The sequence below is a fragment of the Pogoniulus pusillus genome, chromosome 13 (assembly GCF_015220805.1).
Source record: "Pogoniulus pusillus isolate bPogPus1 chromosome 13, bPogPus1.pri, whole genome shotgun sequence".
In the NCBI taxonomy this organism is placed as follows: domain Eukaryota; kingdom Metazoa; phylum Chordata; class Aves; order Piciformes; family Lybiidae; genus Pogoniulus; species Pogoniulus pusillus.
In genome coordinates, this window is record NC_087276.1 from 21,124,702 (window position 1) to 21,145,377 (window position 20,676).

At 46.5% G+C, this 20,676-nt stretch overlaps 1 long non-coding RNA gene across 1 annotated transcript; it reads left to right on the top strand.

The window, feature by feature from the left end:
• The first annotated feature begins 4,157 nt into the window (after positions 1–4,157).
• Positions 4,158–16,864, top strand: LOC135180737 (uncharacterized). The gene is made up of 4 exons (XR_010304546.1): positions 4,158–4,610; positions 5,678–6,019; positions 6,319–6,466; positions 16,059–16,864. It is a non-coding gene; the product is annotated as an uncharacterized LOC135180737 (long non-coding RNA).
• Positions 16,865–20,676: the final 3,812 nt, after the last annotated feature.

Here is a 20,676-nt window from a genome sequence, read left to right on the forward strand (position 1 = left end):
TCAGGGTCAGACTGGATCAGAAGAAGAAACCCTGGCAATGCCTGTTTAGGAGTATGATGAACAAATAGCTGAGAGAGGTGTCTTTGGATGTGTAACACCCAAGAACAGCTGCTGCTTTACTTCGTGGACCTCTAGAGAGATGCATTTTCAATGTTGAGGCCAATTTTGGAGACCACGCTGAATAATTCAGTGGCTGGCACTTCCCCTGTGCATCCTATGTGGTGGGGATCTTAAGGACAAGAAATAGTGCAACCGAGCATTCCACAGAATGCAAGTCCCTCGATATGGCTAAAGAAAAGCTGGACTGTGCCACAGAAGTAAGCACAGAATTTCTGCATTTCCCTCCAGAGCAGTCCCCTGGCATTGCTGTGAGCAGAGCCTGTGAGAAGCAGCATCCACAGACATAGCTGAAGAGTTTGGCTGATGAACAGTTCCTGGCTTGGAGAGACACTGTGGTTTCAAAACAGAAAGCTGAGCACTGTGTTAACTAATAGAGCTTCTGCTGTGCCTGGAAACCTGCGTGCTGCTGAGGGGCTTACAAGCTCTTTAAAGTCCCAATTTATTTCAGTCTCCTCCTATCTTTTAGGTTGTTATAATGAAGCAGCTAGTAAGAGTCTGGCATAATTGCTGGCAGGCATTTGAATGTAAGAAACTGCACAAGAGCATCCACAGAACTGTGTTTATAATTTCATTCCTTTAAATAAAGCACAAGTGAATGCTGCTTCTTCATTACAAACGTTCCAGTGCTTTACATGCAAAAGGTTTGTTGGGATTGATGGGATTCACAAACACCCATTATTTACTACAGCAAGGTTAATAATTAAGCAGCAGAGAGAATATCTGTGAGTGCTGTTATAGTAATGTAAAAATAATTCTTGCCCTAATTGCAAGGCAAAAGCCCACAGAAGTTAGCAGTGGAGAACATTAAGGGTGATCCATTAGAACTATAAAGGGGCAGTTCATTTTTTTTCTGCTCTGGATAAAGTAAATGCAATGGTCAGACACTGGCGAGTGCAGAATGGTGCAGGTTGTGTCCTGCCTCAGGTGGAGTGTTCCTTGCAGCATCCCTCAGTCCCTGAACTGCACTTGTTGCATCTGCTCACCATTGCTGCTGGCTGCTCTGAGCAGTGGCAGCAGAGTCAGGCCTGTGCTGGAACTGAGGTGTAAAGCACATGGACTGGCACTCACTGGGAAGGTGAGGCCTAATGTGCCAGAGAAAGGATTATGGGAAATGACCTCTTGCCCACTGTGCCAAGAAGTGAGTTCCCTTGCAGGAGAATCCTTTGGTTTTGGCATTATTGTTTCTTGATGGCTGCATCTCTGTCCTGCAGCCTGGGCCTTGCTGGGGATCAGCTGGGGGGTGGGCAGCGCCTTGGGGGTACTCAGGGGGGAACAGAGAGTGCGACGTCAGGGCTCAACGGGGGAATGGGCAGCACCATGGTCAGGGCACAGCTGGGGAATGGGCAGTGCTGTGTCTGGGGCACAGCTGGGGAATGGGCAGCACCATGGTCAGGGCACAGCTGGGGAATGGGCAGTGCTGTGTCTGGGGCACAGCTGGGGAATGGGCAGTGCCATGGTCAGGGCACAGCTGGGGAATGGGCAGTGCTGTGTCTGGGGCACAGCTGGGGAATGGGCAGTGCCATGGTCAGGGCACAGCTGGGGAATGGGCAGTGCTGTGTCTGGGGCACAGCTGGGGAATGGGCAGTGCCATGGTGGGGCACAGTGCCAGGGAGGCCAAGGGCAAGAGCTGTGTGTGGTGGTCAGGAGCTGCTGCTTTCTAGCACTGTGTGGGAGGGAAAGCCTCTGGTGGAGCGTCAGGAAGGCCTGAGCTGCTGGCCTGCAGGGAGAAGCTGGCTGTGCCTTCCCATGGCCATCCTTCCCCATCCTGGCTCCTCAGGCTCTGGCATGTCCTTGCCTATGGCTCGCTGCGCTTCTGTTCCCACATCCTCCTTGCTTACTACCCTCTGCAGTGTGTTCCTCCACCTTGTGCTTTGCTTTCCTGGTGTAGAGGCCCTTTGTCCACCCTGCTGCCATGCCTGCCAGCCAGCCCTATTGTTATTTACGGAACTGGCCCTGGGAGCATTAGCCTGTCAGGCAAAGCTGTGCTAATGTAACAAAGCAGGGAAACAAGCCAGTCAAAGTTACCTCCATCTGAAGCACAACCTAGGAGTGATTAGCTGCCTGTACTTACACTGTAATTATCTGTGCTGAGTGGCTTCTGCACATCATTGCCCTTTTTTTCTGAGTGTTTCTATTTAAGTTGATAATGGAAAACGAATAAAGCCTTAGTTCCATTCTGATTTTGACACTTGTGCCAGGAAGTATCTGAAGATGAACATTTTTGTGTTCACAATAGTTAGTTTAATATTTAATTTACTGGCATCCAGCAAGCTGATTAGTTTCTCTCTCAAATTGTCCAACTTTGTAATTACAGGAACCGGCTCCTCCTGTCTTGTGCCTGGGGTAAGAGGCTCAGAGATGTTCCTGACCTAACTGTGACCACAATTTCATGAGGCAGATGCACTGCAAGGTCATCATCTGAAATCTCTGCTTGTGGAAAGAGGTACAGACTGAGACTTACTTCCTGTCTTCTGAGGACAGGGAAAATCTGCCTTTGATTGATTTTTAATGAAGGGAATGAGAGTAGAAACAAGATGCAACCATGTCAGGTCTCAAGGAATGCATGATATGTGCCTGCTGCTGTAAGCCAAACCTTTCTTGGTGTCAGTCTGTGTGGTGCTGCAGGTGTAGGGGAGATCCCACATCACTGGAGTTTGGCTTACACTGGGGATGGGCAGAGCTAACTAGAACACAAGAAATCCCCGCCATGGTCCTCTGCAGAGTCTGGGAAGTGCTGCATACCGTTTTTAGTGACAGGCCATTGAACAACCTGCAGCACCACCATGAAGGCAGGCCAATGGAAAGCTCAGTGTGGCATGGGGGCCTGGCTAGCTTAGGGCAGGTCCTTTGCCAAAGCCAATAGCAGATGCTCATGAAAAGCCCATAGCAGCCAGAGCATAGATGGCATGATTACACTCAGCCTTCCTGAGTACATGTTTTCTCTGCCTGAGTTTTGCCAGATCCTCCTGAGGTAGGCAGAGGGCTCTGCCTGCTCTTGAAGGGGCAGAGCCAACCTGCCAACTTGCATCTGTTGTTCCCAGGACCCCATTCCCAATGCTTCTGTCATAAATGAGGCTACCACCTGCCACTCAGTTGTCCCAGTGATAAAGCAGAGAGTGACTATGACTCAGAATCAAATCCAGCCTTTAGAATTAACCCATCTGTAATGTCCATTAAGTCTGGATCCCCCTGACCAGGCATGGGAAGTAACATCTCTTCTCAGTGCCATATTCATCTTGCACTGTCAGTTTTAGCCAACTCCTAAGCACTCAGTAATAGCCAGCCTGTCAGGGGGTTAGTTATTCATTAGTTTTCACTCACTGGAAGAATATATCGTTGTCATAATACGGCACGTTGCACTGGGAGAAAACTCCCCATGCAGGCAGGGATTAGGGCCATTTTTCAAATGCTGCTGACTGTTAATTTGTACATTGTTTGAAGGGAAAAGGTCTTGTTAGAACTCCATTTTGAACATTACTTTGACAGAGCATTGTAGGCAGTTTTTGCCTCCTCTCTGACAGCTTGGTGACAAGTGGGTGCCAGTGAAAGGGATGCACGGCAGAGCGTGCCAAGTGCCACATTCCTGGTTCTCATGTAAGCACCCAAAGCCAATCAGGTGAACCTCATCAAAATCCACTTGTTCAGCAGCTGACTGTACAATAGCTGCTGGCTGCTCAGCCTTCATCCCTCATCACTGTTCTCCAGAGCTGTCTGCCAAACTGTGATCAATGAGGTGTTCAGATATTTTGTTTAGCTTCAGTACAACCTTGGCAAGGTGAGAAAAGCACCAGGCTAGTACCACTGAGTGGTGGACTGGGCACTCAGCAGTCAGTCCATGGGCAGCTGGTCTTCTCAGGAGAGAGATGGGAGGTAAGAGAGCTAAGCCTGTGTCGGGATTTTGCTGGGACAGAACCACAGTCTGAGCCAGCCTGCAGAGCTGACTCGAGCTGGCTCACAGGTGTAGCCCATCCCATGAGCATCACACTCAGTATAAAGGGGGAAATCTACTGAGGGGAAGGAAGACTGCTTTTGGAGTCTTGCTCCTGCTTGAGACTTCTGCTTCTTCCTCACCTGTTTCTTGCTCTTTTTCTGGGCTGAGTATAACTTTGTATACTTTATATTGATGCTGATATTAATTAGGCTGTTTAAATGAACCTTTTGGTCTCATTTTCCTGCTTCCTTTTCTCTGCTGGGGAGAGCTCAGTGAGTGATAGAGCAACTGCTGTAGTTTAGCCCCTGATACGAGCTAAAATTAGACAGTCTGTTAAAACTGGAAAGAAAAAGCTGATCTTTTTTGTATGGAAAAAGGTGAAGGTGGCCACAAGTATGCAGGCTGGTGTGGTGATCTAGGTCTGTGGTGAGAAGGGGAGACCATTTCATGCCAGCTATGAGGTTCATCCTATGGAGTGCTGGGGCAAAGAACTTCTGCAGTGATATTCTTGCAGAGATGCCATCCATCTCAATCTGCATGTGCAAAGGCTGAGGGGAAGGTGAGCTGTACCTGTGCAGAGGTGGTTTCTTGCACAGTTTGGAGACAGGCAGCAGCATCAGATCTGTCAACTCCTGTCCTCACAGGCCAGAGGACTGTTAGGTTCAAGGGCAGCTGATGATGGAGAGAATGGATTAATGTTCAGAGCTGCTCCATTCATGAGGAGCAAGAGCAGATACCGTTTGTACTAAAGATGGGTAATCTGTGCTTCCTTGCCTGCCTGCAGCTCCCAGCACAAAGCCTCTGCCTTCCCAGGGGCTGCTCGATCAGCCTGCTCCTGTTCCTGCCATTTTGTTATTGCTTCATGTTTTGAAGTAGGGTTAAAAAACAGAGCAGATGAACGTGCTGGATGCCACAAGGATTTTGATCCTCTTTTGGGAAACCTGGAGTGAAATCAGAGAAATCTTCCAGGAGATTGGTTCTTTTTTAATGACATAGGATCATAGTTTGTCTGTTTAATTCAACCTGAGTGACAAAATATCTTTCATTTGGACTTATTACCAGTGGAGCACTTAGAGAGCTGGAAGCAGACCCAGGGCAGGGCATTTTGTCATTATTTTAAATTTTCTCTATCTGAAAAAATTGAAGGCCTTGAAAAAGACTAGAGCCATTGTAAAGGATAGAGCATCAGAGAATAGGTCACACAGTGTATTAAGGAATGAAAATTGATTCATTCTTTCCTCTGTTGAATAAGCAGCTGTACTTTGGTCCCTGTGATCCATGAAATAAGCTGTCAGGGAAATAGGAAATGTGCCACATTTGAACTTCACTCATTGATTCTGTTCTGATCTGAGGTGCAGTATTAAAATGCATTACAGTGGGTGCAGAATCTGCTGCAGTGACAGCAGCTAGGCCTAGATTGCTGGGCAGTTGTCTGGGCTATTTGTTATTAAATTAATCAGTGTTCCACGATGCTGGGACTCATTTACTTAGGTCATCTGGTCAGAGCCTGCTAACAGGAGGAATTTCACAAAAGTGACACTTGTTAGTTTTAAATAAGATCAAAGGCTACAGAGGAGGCTTGGAAGGAGTGGTTCTAACAAGATATATTGGCCTTTTTATCTGCAGAAGCAATCTTCAGGCAATTCAGAGATTCTGACAGTAACCAATACAAGAAGTGGTAGCAGAGGCTTCCAAAAGCTGAGATTACTAGCTGGAGCGTGTTGGGCCAATTAATACCTGCAACTCTAATTGGCTGCTTAGCTGCAAAATTAAACAGAGACATTCCCCTTTTACTGGATGGAAACCATGCCCAGTTTAATTTTTCATAGCAGAATGCACCTTTTCTGTGCTCTGTGTTCTGTGATACTGTGAACTTTGCTGTGCTCTCCTCAGTAGCGTATGGAGAATGCCTGCAACTATTTGCTGTGGTCTGGATTATCCACACTGAGATGTCTCCTGCTTCTTTCTGTGAGTTCTTAGAAGTTTTATTAAATAAAACATCACTTTTGCTGCCTTTGCTTTATTTGCTTCAAAATTGTGATTCATAAAGATGGATTTTTATAATTAAGGTAGAAATGAGAAATAACCCCCTATATATAATTTAAAGTGTTGAAATTATAGACACTATCTAACTTCTGCTTTAAATCACGGGAACAAACTGTTCCCCATTAGCAGCCCTAATTAAATCCATTTTTCTATGAGTCTTTGGCAAATTCCATTTTACTAAAACTGTATTAAGCTCTCTTTTATTTCTTCTTGCTTTGCAGAGTTCTCTGTTTGAGATGAATAATAGGCTGAATATGGTATGTGACGGCTCTGTGGACTCCGAAGATCTAACATGACCAAAGACACTGCTCTGGAAAGTTGGCACAGAAGTGCTGCTGATGATTCAGACACATCTCAGCTACCAGACAGGTAGGAGCACCACCATTCTGTTCTGAGGAGTTTGTGTGGTGCAAGAATTGGCCAGCATGTGGCAAAGAGGCTATGGAAGGATAGAGAAGGGGAAGAGAGAAAAAGCACCAAAGCAAGCAGTGTGCTGTTCCCCCTCTACCCAGCGGTTTGGATGTTGCAATCCTGAGCTCTAATATTTGCCGTGTCCTGCTGGTGCTTTCCTGGGGAATGAGCAGTTGCAGAGGAGTGGAGATGAGAAAATTTTCTCACAAGATAGCTAGCTCTGCTTTTCTTCTGTGTGTGCAGTTTTATGGAGATGTATTTTCTGCAAGGCTGTGCCAAGTTGTCTTTAGCATTGTGTCTTTCTGTTGAGCCTGCCTAGCAGGACCTGTGCTCCTGTTTCTGCTCACTGGTGCACAGGCAGCTTTGTAGTGGTGATGCTCACAGGTCATTTGACTGAGGAAGCAGTGCACAGAGCAGAGAACCCACCTGAAACAGCCTCTCATTTGCAATCCTTGTGTGTGTAGATGAACTTGCTCCCAGTAAGCTGCACCAGTCCCAGAGCAGCAGGCTTACTCCTGTCTGCAAGCGGCTCCATCACTCATTGCCCATAACGACTGGCTTCAGCCTTCGATTTCCTCTACGGAGCAGATTGGAAAGAGAGAGGCTGAGCTGTGAACATTAATAACAATGAATAATAACTGTGTGAGTTCCACAAGCTTTAACAATCAAATGAATCAACAATCGAGAGACTTTCAGTAATAAATACTTGCTGGGCTTAGATGACAAGGGAGCTAGTGCCAGAGGTGTGTCCATCAGCTGAAGGTGCTTAACCTGGGTGATCCACCTCTCAGCCCCTTTGTTTACTTGAAGGATCCCATATTCTCCTCCGTGATCTGCTGTGGAGCTGGTGGGGTCAGAAGGAGAAAAGGAGCAGATGACTTTGGCTGTGCTGCTCTGCAGATATGTGTATTGAGTTTACATGGTGAGGTTTTGGTAGTGCTGGGCTGTGAGGGTGGCCTCTGAGAAGATGCCCTGATGTTGTATAGATACAGTTCCATCTGGCTCTAAGATGGACCTGCCTCTGGCCAAAGCTTAGCCTTTTGGTAGTGGTGGTAGCACCTCTGTGATGATCTATTTAGGAAGAGGTTAAAAAATGCTGTGCAACAGCAGCTGGGAGAAGGGAACAAGAAAATGTGAGAGCAACAACTCTGTAGACACCAAGGTTTGTGAAGAAGGAGCTGCTCCAGGTGCTGGAGCAGATTCCCCTGCGGCCAGTGGTGAACACCATGGTGAGACAGATTGTACCTCAGCAGCCCATGCAGGTACTCCCTGCAAACACAGGCAGGAGTGGGTAAATGGCAGTTACATAGTGCTCTGCCATTTTGCTCACAGAAATGGAATAGTTTTTCCATGACTCATTAGGCTTTCACTATAGCAACAACTGGTTTGAAAACCAGTAATTCAGTTAAGGAGGGTTTAAGGACCCAGTATGTTCATTCATTTTGGCAAAAGAGAAGGACATCTTCTGTAATCGTGATTAAAGCAGCTGTTTATGTCTTTTTCAGGTTTTCCTGTTACTATAAGAGCAAAAGATGTGGTTTTCTGTCTTTGGAATTTGCAGTAGATATATCTGCTGCCTTTTTAGTCTGGGCTGTTTGAAGTCAATGTTGTGAACTTCCATGTTTTGAGCAACACAAACTATTTTCTAGTAGAAGTCTTCCCTGAGGCACATAATGCTAACAGAAAGGACAATTAGTTTCAAGAGAAATCAGGGTTCAGGGGTAAGACAGAGCTTTCTGCAGTTATAAGGGGTAAAACTTAAAGCTGTTGTGCTGAGGATCTGTGCAAGAATTAGCCTGATAGTCAGGAAAAATGCCTCCTTCAGTAAGATATGAGGGTCAAAGACCCTCAGTCTCTTCTAAAGGTGGGACTTGCCTTTACTTCTTGTCCCTCTGTGACTAGCTGTTCTCAGGATTACAGTGCAGTGTGCCATGCTGGACTCCTCTAAAGCCTCAGCAGATGTGTCACAGCCATGCTGCCCTGGCACTGCACCATCTGTGTTCCCAAGATGTCTGTGTACCTTGTCTCCTGGCTGTCTTGAGAGGTCAGATGTCTTGCTCTAGCAGTCTGCTGCATCTTATCCTTTATCTACAGTCTGTTTTCTAGTGCTCTCGTGGTCAGAGTAAGTTGTTCTCTTTCTATAGGCCATGTTTGCAATGTTTGGCTTTGCCAGATGCAGTCTGTGTGTGTTAGTAATGCAGTGGGAGATCAACACCAAAACTGTTGCTGGCTCACAAGAGCACAGAGCTAGGAAGAAGTCCTGGAATGGATGATGTGAGTTAAAAGTGACCAATGCAGACATGAATTATTAAATCTATTAGCGTGGGGCTGCCATAATGAAGTGTCAGATTCTTCACAAAACCAATTCCTATTGAAAAGACCTAAGATTAAAGGCAGAGTAGATTCTGAAGTGATGGCAACGGAGGAATGAGCGAGCACAGTATTGATCATCCACACCAGTTGTGTCTGTTCCTATTTAGAAGTATGAAAAACAGATTAATGAATTAATGATTCAGCTTCATAAAGGAGCCCAGGGGGAGCAAGTCTATTGAAAGCATGTAACTGTAAAAGCCTTATGCTGTCAGGAGCATAAGGAGAAGATGGCAATGGGAGAGGGGCTGAGTGGCAGTGCTTATCACTTGCCAATTGCTAATACAGGCAAAGCAGACTCAGCTTGGGGAAGATTGATTTATTTTAAATTAAAAGTAGAATAGGATAGGGAGAAGAAAACACTGAAAACATCTTCCCTTCACCCTCCCCTCTTCCCAGGCTCATCTTCACTCTCAGCTCCTCTCTCCTCCCTGTGAGTGGTGTGAAGGACAAGGAATGGGGGTTGTGTTGTACTAATCACAGAACCACCGAATTGTCAGAGTTGGAAGTGACCTCAAAGATCATCCAGTTCCAACCCCCTTGCCATGGTCAGGGACAGCTCATGCTAACTCAGGTTGTCCAGAGCTCCATCCAGTCTGACCCTAAGAACCTCCAGGGATGGGATCTCCACCACCTCCCTCAGCAACCTATTCCAGCATCTTGCCACTCTCACGGTGAAGAACTTTTTCCTAACATGCAATCTGAATCTACCATCTTCTAGTTTTTCTCCATTCCCCCCAGTCCTGTCACTATCTGACATCCTAAAAAGTCCCTCCCCAGCTTTCGTGTAGGCTGCCTTAAGATACTAGAAGGCCACAATAAGGTCTTCTTGGAGCTTTCTCCAAACTGAACAGCCCCAACTCTTTCAGTCTGTCTCCATAGCAGAGGTGCTCCAGCCCTCTGATCATCCTCGTGGCCCTTCTCTGGACATGCTCCAGCATGTCCATGTCTTTCCACTAGAAATTTAAGTTCAGGTACAAAGGCAATCAAGAGATGGAAAATCCCCTGCATGGCAGAGAACCACAGCACTGTTTTGCCACTGGCATTAGTGCATGGAGTGTATGAAAGGTGCTTCTCTGCTAGCTGCATGGGGAGCTGGAATCATAGAATCATAGAATCAAGCAGGTTGGAAGAGACCTCCAAGATCATGCAGTCCAACCTAGCACCCAGCCCTATCCAATCAACCAGACCATGGCACTAAGTGCCTCATCCAGTCTTTTCTTGAAGACCCCCAGGGACGGTGCCTCCACCACCTCCCTGGGCAGCCCATTCCAATGACAATCACTCTCTCTGTGAAGAACTTCCTTCTAACATCCAGCCTGTATCTCCCCCGGCACAACTTGAGACTGTGTCCCCTTGTTCTATTGCTGGTTGCCTGGGAGAAGAGGCCACCCCCCACCTGGCTACAGTGTCCCTTCAGGTAGTTGTACAGTAATAAGAACACCCCTGAGCCTCCTCTTCTGCAGGCTGCACACCCCCAGCTCCCTCAGCCTCTCCTCATAGGGTTTGTGTTCCGGGCCCTTCACCAGCTTTGCTGCCCTTCTCTGGACATGGAACATCTTCTGTGCTGCTTGTGCCATGGGGTGGTAGAGCTGTCCCTTGGGTTCTGCTTGGTTTAGGGTGATAGTGCTTTGTTCTGTGTATGCACACAAGCATTCCTCAGATTGCTGTGCAGTATTGTACAGAGCTCTTTGAAATGTTTTCAGGGAGGTAAAAAACTTGTGAAAGTATGGTCTACTGGAGCGTGATTCTGCTTTCTACGTGTAGCTGGTCACTTGCAGCTCCTCTGTTCCCCTCGCCCTGGGCCACTGTGGTCTTTCAGCAGTGTGTGTTGATGCAGGGGCTCCTGACTGTGCTGTTCACACCTTCCTGTAGCTATAATGAAATGGCAAAACTTAATTTTTCAGAAATTAATTGTTAGCAAAATGGTTTTTAAAATACTCTGAAGAATTCTATCAGCATGACAGATGAAGGTAATGCTACGAAATGAATTTTGTTGACAAAATAATTTCAGGGTGTTGATAAAATGTGTTTTCTTTGGAGTGAAAAATACCAGACTGACAAATACTATTGTCCTTAGAAGTGTTTTTTCAGCTGTCAGTCAATTATTCCCTTTTTAAGCCAGCCAATGATAGGTCTTCCTATCTGAAAAAGCTTTTCTAAGAGATAGCATAAAGCTCTGAAGGGCAAAATAATTAAACTTTGATTTGTTGCTTTCAAATTGGAAGCAGATTTGTTACCTTGACGAGCAAGGATTGGTTGCCTGCAAAATGGAAACAGGTGGCAAGTGTGTGATGGAGATTTGACAGGCTGCGGAGAGGAGAGGGCGGACTCGAGATGGGCTTCTTGAAACAGCTGTTTGTTTGGAAACTTACCCCAGACTATTTGAATACATTGCAGGCTTCTCAAATGGGCTTCCTGTAGATTTTGCAAGCTATCTGCATGCACTTAGTCTCATTTCTCCTTCCCATGATGTGGCACCTTGAGAGTGAGAGGAGGACCATGCTCCTTGCCAGTGCCTGCATCCTGCTCCAGCAGTTGTTGCCTGCAGGACTAGGATGCCACATCCCAGATGAGGTCCTGCCTGCCCCTTGCTTCCCCCAGGTACAGGACTGACTCTTCCCACTGCAGCCAGAAGGTGCTGGGATTTTTCCCCACCTGTTTTTAGGACAAGAAACCTTTCCAGGGCAAGATCCTAAAGGTCACTGTCTCTATGTGGATCAGGGTGAGACAGACAGAAGCTTTCTTGCCCTTTGCTTGGGTTCAGGAGACTCATCCCCTTCTGTGCTGCAGCACAGAACAGGAAAGAACAAAACCCTGTAAGTGTGGCATATGAACTGGATTCTACTGGGATCTTTCAGGAAGCTTAAACTCAAGGAGACAGACTTGCAATGGGGTAATAATGCTTCATTGCCAGGTTGCAGCTTTTTTCTTCTTTATCAATACTGGCATGACTAATTACATTAAAGCATAAATGACCTTGTTGCAACAGCTAATCTTAGTCAAATGAGTGTGCCACTCCCACAAGCTATTGGAATGACACTTAGCATAATAGGTCCTAAATATGTGGAACATCTGTTCTTTATTTCTGAAATAATCAGTGACTCTTCCTCATTACCTTCACTCACCAGTGCCAAAGTGAGCCAGCCAGCCCTGGGATAGCATTTAAACTTTCTTTGCTTCTGGATGGATGGAGTTTTGGAACTACTGACAAGAAATGAGCAATCAAAACTATAAATCATTTGAAATCTCAGTTACAATTAATGTATGATAATTAACTAATGGTAGTTAATGGCACTGGCTAATGAATTAACCAAAGCAGAGTTTCTCTTTTGTAATTAGAGTAATGAGAGTGCTAGTAACATCAATTAAACCTCAGTTTTGCATCTAAGGGGGCTGTCTTGTTGCTTTGGGCACAGTAGGATGGAAACTCCTCCACCCATCTGAGTACAGTGGATAGTCTTTTAAAACGTGCTTAATAAATCTGAGAGCTTGCTGTGACTTCCAGCAAACCCCACCAAGAGCTAGCTGCCTGCACAAGCACTGCACGGGCAGCTCCAATGCTGTTTTGAGAGGGCCAGGGAAAGAGATAGGTGTGAACTCTGATTGTTTCCCCGCTGAAGAGCAGCCCCAGTGCTGTCTGACTGGGCGCTGCCAGGGAGACTGTTATGGCACAATATGCCTCTGGTGACACAAGAGCTGTGCTTGGCTCATTAGGCTCAAAGCAATTCCTCCAGCTTGCATGGTTGAGGGCAGCAGAAACGTGCTCGTTCCTCAGGGAACCTGGGATAGCCAAATATTGTTTGCTTACTGAACTTCAGCAGAGCCATGCTTTGACCTTCCTTCCATGCTGTTTGTCTTTAGCAGGCAGGTAGCAGCCTGGCTTCTCCCTGCTGGGGCATAGAGGACAGTAGAAGGCACACTAATCTGCCTTCAGTTCACATCTGCCTTTTAGGCTGCTTGGCCCTGTGGTACAGTCACAACAATGCTAGAATAACACCTTAAAACCAATCATTTTTATGGGAGCACACAAAGTGTGAAAGGTCTGACTGTCTGTGCACACACATACCATCAGTGGCTATTACCCAATAAAGCTGTCAGATAGAGAAACATCATAGCAAGTCCTTGAACAATATCTCCTCAAGTTTAAACAGAGGAAAAGCTCCTCAATTAATTTCTCATAAGAGTAAAGAAAGGAGGATCGATTCAAGCTGAACAAATGGATCAGGGCTGCCTCCTATAGACAAAGAGAGAAGTAGGGTTTGTGACCACAGGTGCTGGCCTTGGGAGGACAGCCTGCTGGATGTGCAAATCACCCTGACAGGCTTGCCCTTAGCTCTACATGCCCTTCTCCCAGAATTTTACTTTTATTTTGGAAAAGAGCAGGAGCTCAGGGTCCTTCCTGAGAGCTGACAGGCCAGGGACTGCCCGACAACCCTCTTCTCTCTGCTTCCTCCACAGTGAGAACAGTCTTGGCAGAATGACAAACCTGGAATAATGAACAGGGTGTAAAGGAGCTGCTCTGCTGCATTGTCTTCGTGCCCATAAATGCTGTCAGTTCTCTTCTCCACTCAGTGTAGATGCACCCAGAGATTTTAGGCTTCATTGTCCCATTTTTGCAGCAGGTCTTGGTCCCAAAAGAAGCTGCAGAATGTGCTTTAATTTCTCTGTGGTGATTAGGACCAAAATGCTTCCTTCATGACATACTGCCTGTGCTTCTGAGGCTCCTACAAGCTGAGCCCTTTGTATTTCTCTCTTCACAGTAAGATTCCCACGATGCTCTGTTTAATGGATATTATTTAGGTTGAAAGGTGAGCAGCTTAAATGCTCTGCTTTCTAGCATCTCTGTCCTCTTAGAGCCATCTCTCATTCTCAATTGCACATTTTGTTACACAAACATGTTTAGATAGAACAAGGGTTTTTCTCTCCTTCACATATTTATAGTGATGACTTGTGATGTAATCAATAGAGTTTGCAGAATCTCACCCTGAACTGTTGCATCTTTATTCTACAGAACGACATTTGGTACAATAGCATAGCCAGGACTGACAAGATAAAGCTGAATTAAAACAAATTGCACATTACCTGCCTCTATCCTGCTGTTGAGATTGCAAAAGAGAACAAATGAAATTCTGTCAAAGAAAAGCTCTTCTCCCTCCTCCCAAGCAGAGGAGCAGCAGCTACTGGGCAGACAAGCTGAGCTGAGATATGGGAATCCTGTTCCCTCAATCCCAGTAGGTGACCTATGTGGCCTTAGTGCCTTGATTGAGAGTATCATGGGCATATCTTGGGCTGTGCAGTCAGGAAAGACTCTTGATATTCTTTTTAGGGGCATAGATTATCTCTGAGCCCATGATTTCTGGAATGCCTTTTGGCTGTTGAAGGGCCAGTTCTGTCTAGGACAGGTTCCTGAGCACTGGGCTGTCATGAACTCTGCCAACACCCACTCTCCAGACAGACCTGGGCACTAACCAATAACTTGGTCTGGGCCTCTGTGGCAATTGCTCACAGTGCCATGGCTGGGGGAGGTTTTAATGGCCACACAAGCCAGCCACTTGCTTTTACATCTAGCCAGAAGGACATGAAGTATGTGTCATCTTTGGCACTGGACCATCCTGCCTTGGGAGATGTGTCTGGCACAGCATTTGGGCTGCCCCTGCCATTGCAGTCTGACACCGGTTAGTGGAACTCAGCAGGGAGGGCACCATATGCACATCCAGCAAATGTTCTCTTTGCCTGACTGTTGGTGGGGATTAATTAGTGTTTTACAGCATACATGTGGTACCCCCCATCTCTGTGTTAGGGGCACACAGCTGCAGGCCTGGGCCAGCTGCTGGTGTGCACCCTGGCACTCATTCTGCCCACATGAACAGAGGTCTGTAGCAGTGGAACTTGGCAAGTGTCTTTCCTGACCTTCTTCTGAGGAAGCCAGGCTCTGATGCTGGAAGTGTCCTGCACCTGTGGTACTATCACATTCCAGTAAGGATGCTGTTAATAAATGCAGGGCTTGAAAGGGCTGGTAGGAGCCCAGAGAGCAACAAAATTGCATCATAAATGCAGCAGCAAGGCTGATATGGTGCTCTGTTGAGGATCTCCTCTATATAACCCATTTCATAGAGCTCTGAGGAGGCACAGCAGATTCCCTCTCCCCTTCCATTCAAAGCAGCCTGTTGGCTTTGAAAGCCAGGATTCTTTTCCAAAATATCAAGGGTTTGGTTTCTTTGGACCTGGCTACAAATCCAAGAGGCCTTTGTGTGTGTTTCACAGACTGCTTTGGTTTTCATGCTAGGCAAGCTCAGGCCCTGCTCTGTTCTCTCGCGTTATATTTGTACTGCTGTTCTGTTGCAGCAAGGTGCAGAGAGGAGATGAAAAGAACCTTGGAAGTCTGTTTCTATGAAAGTGAGAATTTATTCTTAAATCTGTTGAATTATTTACTCTGCCTGTTTTTTTTTTTTTCTTTAATGACAGGTGAATAGGTTTATGACTTGTTCTCTTTCCCAAGGTAGCACTTGGCAGGAAGAGAATTAATTGCTTGTAGAGCAAATGCAGCTGATGTTAATTTTCAAGTCAAGTTTCAGCTCTGCTGAAATTTCAGAAAGAAAGTAGTGTTTTATAAATTAAACTCTGCTTTGTGTGCTTTCTTTTTAAAGAAGGCTTGGCATTTGGAAAGGCAGCAGGAATAGAAACCAAACATACTAGATGAAGGAAACTTGTCTCTAAAGATGTCCTGAGCTCTTAGCAGACAGTTGCAGGGGATCAACCTGGCAGCCCATCAGCTCTGTGTGGAGAGTGTAAAGCAAACCAATGCCTCTGGCAGAAATTGGTTTTAGTGGCAAATTGCTGGGCTGTTGCACGAGCTGCTGCTTTGAGCTGACAGAGTGATTAACTGGTTGCTTCTCATACCCTGTGCACTGCCAGGAGAACCTTGTTCTGCTTCAGAGCATTTTAGATACTGATACCCTGGGAGCTTAACTGCAAAGGGTCCTGCACTGCCTGTGCAGGTGCACTGTGAGCAGACCAGGCCAGGCTGCAGTTCCTGGGAACATCAAGCAACCATCCTGCCTGCTAAAGAGTCCCCATCGTTGCTTCTAGAGTCCCCATCGTTGCTTCTAGAGTCCCCATCGTTGCTTCTAGAGTCCCCATCGTTGCTTCTAGTTAGAATTTTGCTTCCTCCCTCCAGAATGTTGGAATGATCTTCCATTAACTCTTGTGGTGTGGACTGTCTCAGGAGCACAGACCTGGAGCTGGATGGGTGCAATGTTCTGCAGCAGTGGTGCTGGGGCTGGCTGGGCTACCATGCTTCTCTCCATTGGACAGGCTGAGTATCAGAGCGGTGACCCTGGCAGTTGCTTCCCAGACTTCAGGAACTTGGCCCTGCAGGCAGCTAACATGGAAAGGGTCATAATTAATTTAACTCTCCACCCATCTGCCAAGCTCAGTTTCCATCCCTGGAATCACAATTTGCACCTGATGCTGTGTAAGAGCAGTTCCCGCCAGCCTGTAGGCAGTGTTACCCAGTTCATCATAGCAGATATGTTTTAAATATGGCTTTTATATACTGTAGTATTCACTGTCCAAGTTCTTATGTCTGAGAATTCCATCTTTTGTGTTTAAATCTTTTGGAGATGACCCTGGGAGCAGAGAGAGAATCTCTGCTGAGGTGAAGCTGCTTTGGCTGTCTGCTGTCGGTGAAGCACTCTGAGCTGAGCTGAGTGAGCTGCACTGTAATCCCTGTCTCATTTGCATAATTTCATAATTTTTTTAACAAGCAAACTATAGTTTAGTGTCAGAGTGGATTCGTTGCTCTCGTTCTGAGGAGGAATGACCACTGGATGCCCCATTATTTTTTAGCTCATGTGTGTATGGAACACTCATCTCATGTTTCCTGTAGCTTATGGTCCATATCTGATAGTGGATTGTAAAAGGTTTTTATGATTGAAAAGTAGAAAAGGTTAACTCTAAATAATAATAAAAAGTTAAAACACAGAGTGGAAATGTTACTTTAGTTTTTATGGGTTCTACATAATTCTGACTCCTTCCTCTAAGGATTTAGTGCTGCTCAATGAGAAAATTGCATTCCAAATTGCTTTCCTATAGGCTACTCTGCTGTGAGTGAGCTGAAATTAAGAGAAATATACAAAGCAGTTGTATAGAAACTGTTTGGATGGCTGCCTTCTGGGAAGCACCTGGTGTCTGGCCTGCACTGTGCTTGGAACAGAACAGAGGTGGGATGACAGCAGGCTTGTAGGGAGAAGCAGGGACAGCTGAATGCTCTTCAGACCATAATGATTCATTGATGGGACTGAGGGATCTGAGTGCTCAGTGGCCTCTTCTTCCTCTTCCTTTTCCTGGACTGTTTGCTGAGAGCTACTGGTAGGGAACAGATCATCATAAGGTGGCTATTTGCTTGGAGCCTGGTTCTTGTTTTAAACGTGATGGTGGCTTGCTGATGGCAACTTTATCTTGCTAGGGCTCCTCAGCATCCAATGCTGTGGTCTGTGATCTCCCAGAAGGAAGGAAGTTCAGTAAGAGATTTTGCCATCTAGCCCAGACCTAGTCCCTCTCCTTGATTGAGGTATTTGTTGAGCCTCAGAACTTCTTGGAGCAGTCCCATGAGCATATGCACAACCAAGCTGTTACTTTTCCCCTGCTACACACAATTCAGAACACCAAGAGGGACTCTCCTGTACACTGGTCAAGTGCTCTGCTTCCTTTTGTGAATGCTGCATGGCACAACTTGAGAAAGGCTTCCTGAAACTTGTGACAGTCTTAGCTCCTAGTTTTTGGAACATGGAGGTTAAAATTGCAAAGTAACTGTGAGTCTTAACGCATGAAGTGTCCTTGGGAAGAGCTCCTGAGTGGAAAAGAGCTGTGGGACTCAGCTCTCTGCACAGAGTGTGCTGCACAAGTTGTGCTCCAGAGCCAGTGGCTCTGTGAGGCTTGCCGAATGCCTGTAGCAAGAGTACTTGGGGTGTGAGTGTGCAGCAGACCTGGGCTGTTACTCAGTACTGACATTCTAGACATGACTAAGCCATTTTGATGAAGGAGATGGAATCTGACAGTTTTACTATTCAATCGTTTCTTATAGATTTCAAATAAAAATAAATTGGCTTCTTTTAAAAGAACAAACAGTGGAAAAGCTTTTGTAAGCAGAAGTGTGAGTGGTCTCTGAAGCATGGCAGACAGCTCTGGATCCACAGCCAGCTAACAAGCTCTTCAAGGCAGAGAAGACTGGACTGAAAAGCAAATGTCTCTTCTCAGCTCTAGCTTTGCTTTGAGGCACCTGGGAAAAGAAACTTGCAGGAGGAAGGGGAAAAGGTTTTAGAGCCTGAACTCTCCCCCAAACCATCACAACAACATTGCAGACACTGCTGAGCTCCTGCCAGTGTCTCCCAGCCCCAGCGGCAGGGTGATTCTTGCAGAAGAAGCATTGAAAAGCTGTGTAAGCCTGGCAGAGGCTCTGTGTGCCTTTTCTATTGCAGCGGGTGTAAGAGGCCAGACATTCTAGGAGACATGGTTTCAGCCCTGCAGGGATGCCAAACTTGGGATGAGAGTGCAAGGAGCAGGCAAAAAGGCAGTGGCCTTGCCTGTGTGAGAGGGATGAAGTCCTTGGCCCTTCCAAGAGTGAGTTCTTTATTGCTGTCTCTCTCAAGAGCAGGCATGGGGACCTGAGAGTCTTTGAAGGAGCTGTTGGTGGGTGCTGGCATTTCTGGGGCTACCTGTGGCAGGCTTACTTTTTCCAGGGGCTGGACTTGATGGCAGAGTAGGTCAGATTGGATGCCTCCTTTGTGAGACTGCTTTTCAGAGAGTCTGCTGCAAGGCACATCCACAGGTACTGTGATCTGCTCAGTTTGAATTCAAAGGGAACTGCTGGCTTAGGAGCTTTATCTGCTGCTTTCATAAATCATGGCCCTGTCATCACCCTCCAGGCAGCATCCTGCTGACATTGCCACTGCAGGACCGGTAGCCTCTGCAGACTGCCAAGCCTGGGGTGGTGATGGGGGATGCTGTGCCCAAGCTGGTGCTGGCAGTGGGTACTGAGGAAGGACAGGATGACTGCCAGGCCCTCAGTCACAGTCTGTGGCGAGGAAAGAGTTTGGTGCACATCCCCGGGAACTGCTTCCTGACAGACCATTCCCAAAGAATTAACCTTGGCACAGACAGAAGAGCCAGGAGAGCAATTGCCCTGACATTGAACATGCTGGCAGAAGGTGCAGGGGTTGCATCTGAAACAGTGATGATAAGGACTGTGTCAGTCAGCACAGGGCTCAGAGGGCTGCATGTTCCTACAGGCTGGGAGGAGGGAGCTTGATGGAGCCACTGCTCCTTGCATAGGCCTCAGAAGTGCCTGTGGTGAGAGCAGCAGGCTCTGTCCCCTCAGGGTGCTAATGACCGAAAGAGCTCTGTGCCCTGGGCTGAGAGGGCACTCTGGCGCTTCGGCACCAAGCTGGAGTAACCCTAACCCTGGCGTGTGGGTTGGCCAGGGCCAGGACTGCAGAGCCTGTGGCAGCTGAGCTCTTGGATGCTCTGTGTGTCTTAGCACCTTGGTTCAAGTGGCAGGCTAGAGTCTGGTGGTTCTTCTTGGGCTTCTTTGCACCTTTGGCTTTGCTCCCAAGGACTGATCTGTTCATCAGCTAGTTTGCTAATGAAGGTATAAGCAGTTTGGATTCTTTGGAAGGCTTTGTTTGCAAAGACCCTGGGAGACATGAGCAGGTAGTTATAAGGAGAAAATGCCTTTCATTGTTCAAGATAAAGAACATCACAAAGCCTCGGAGACATCACTTCATTCAGGAATTAAATTGCAAGAGTCATCTGGTGTCAAATAAGTTTCATTTAATAGGTCACTCACTTAAATAAAGTTTCTGTAGAAATCAATATCACTTTCTCCTGCAACTGACAGCTCAAGACATTGAAAATGGCATTTTCCACGTAGGTTTATTTAGTTTTAGGAGGAAGAATTCCTCCCACACCACCTGCGTGGTCTAGGTGGCACTAGTACAAGGTTAAGTGTCTGTGGAGGTGGAAACCTGCCCTGTCCTTTCCCATGGGGGTAATATGAGGTCATTTTAGCACGGGCTTGCCAGTCTCCTGCACAGCTGGGATGCCATTGTCACAGAGCTGTATCAGAAATGTGTCAACAGCTCACTGAGGGAAACAGGGACAGATAATTTTCTTCTCTTACAGAGGAGTTTAGCAACATGCCTTATTACATGTCTTAGAAGAACTAGACTTTCTGTGTAGATATCTGTGTGCTGTGAAGGCTGGAGACAGCCACATGGATGCTTCTGTGTCCAGAGTAGGTGAATCTTGCAGCTTCAGTCTCCTTTAAGAAAATGAGACACCTTTACACTACAGTTTTTATTTCAGGCTGATAGCATCCCGTGGGGAAGGGAAGAGACTCTGGCAGCATTCTGCACCATCTCCCAGGAGAACTGTGTGTAGGAAATGAGAGCTGTTATTACTCCTCCTATAGTGAAATAATTGTTTCTGAACACTTGCTGTTTCCTCCACTTGCTTTTCAGTCTTAAGCAATTTCTGAGGTTGACACGCCATCTCCAGTCACATTTGTCTTGTTGGATGGCATGACTGATGCAATTACAGCTGACATTGTCACAGTGTTTTGCACAAATGCCTTCAATTGCAGGCTAGCAGATGACCCCTGAAATGTGCAGCAGGAGACATCACTGGCCTAAACTTCCTGCACTGAAAAGTCACTGGCTCTCAGGGTGTTGTGGCTAATGTCACATTTTTAAAGCAACACTTCTCTGCTGGTTGTGTGCAAGTAGCAGTATTACTGC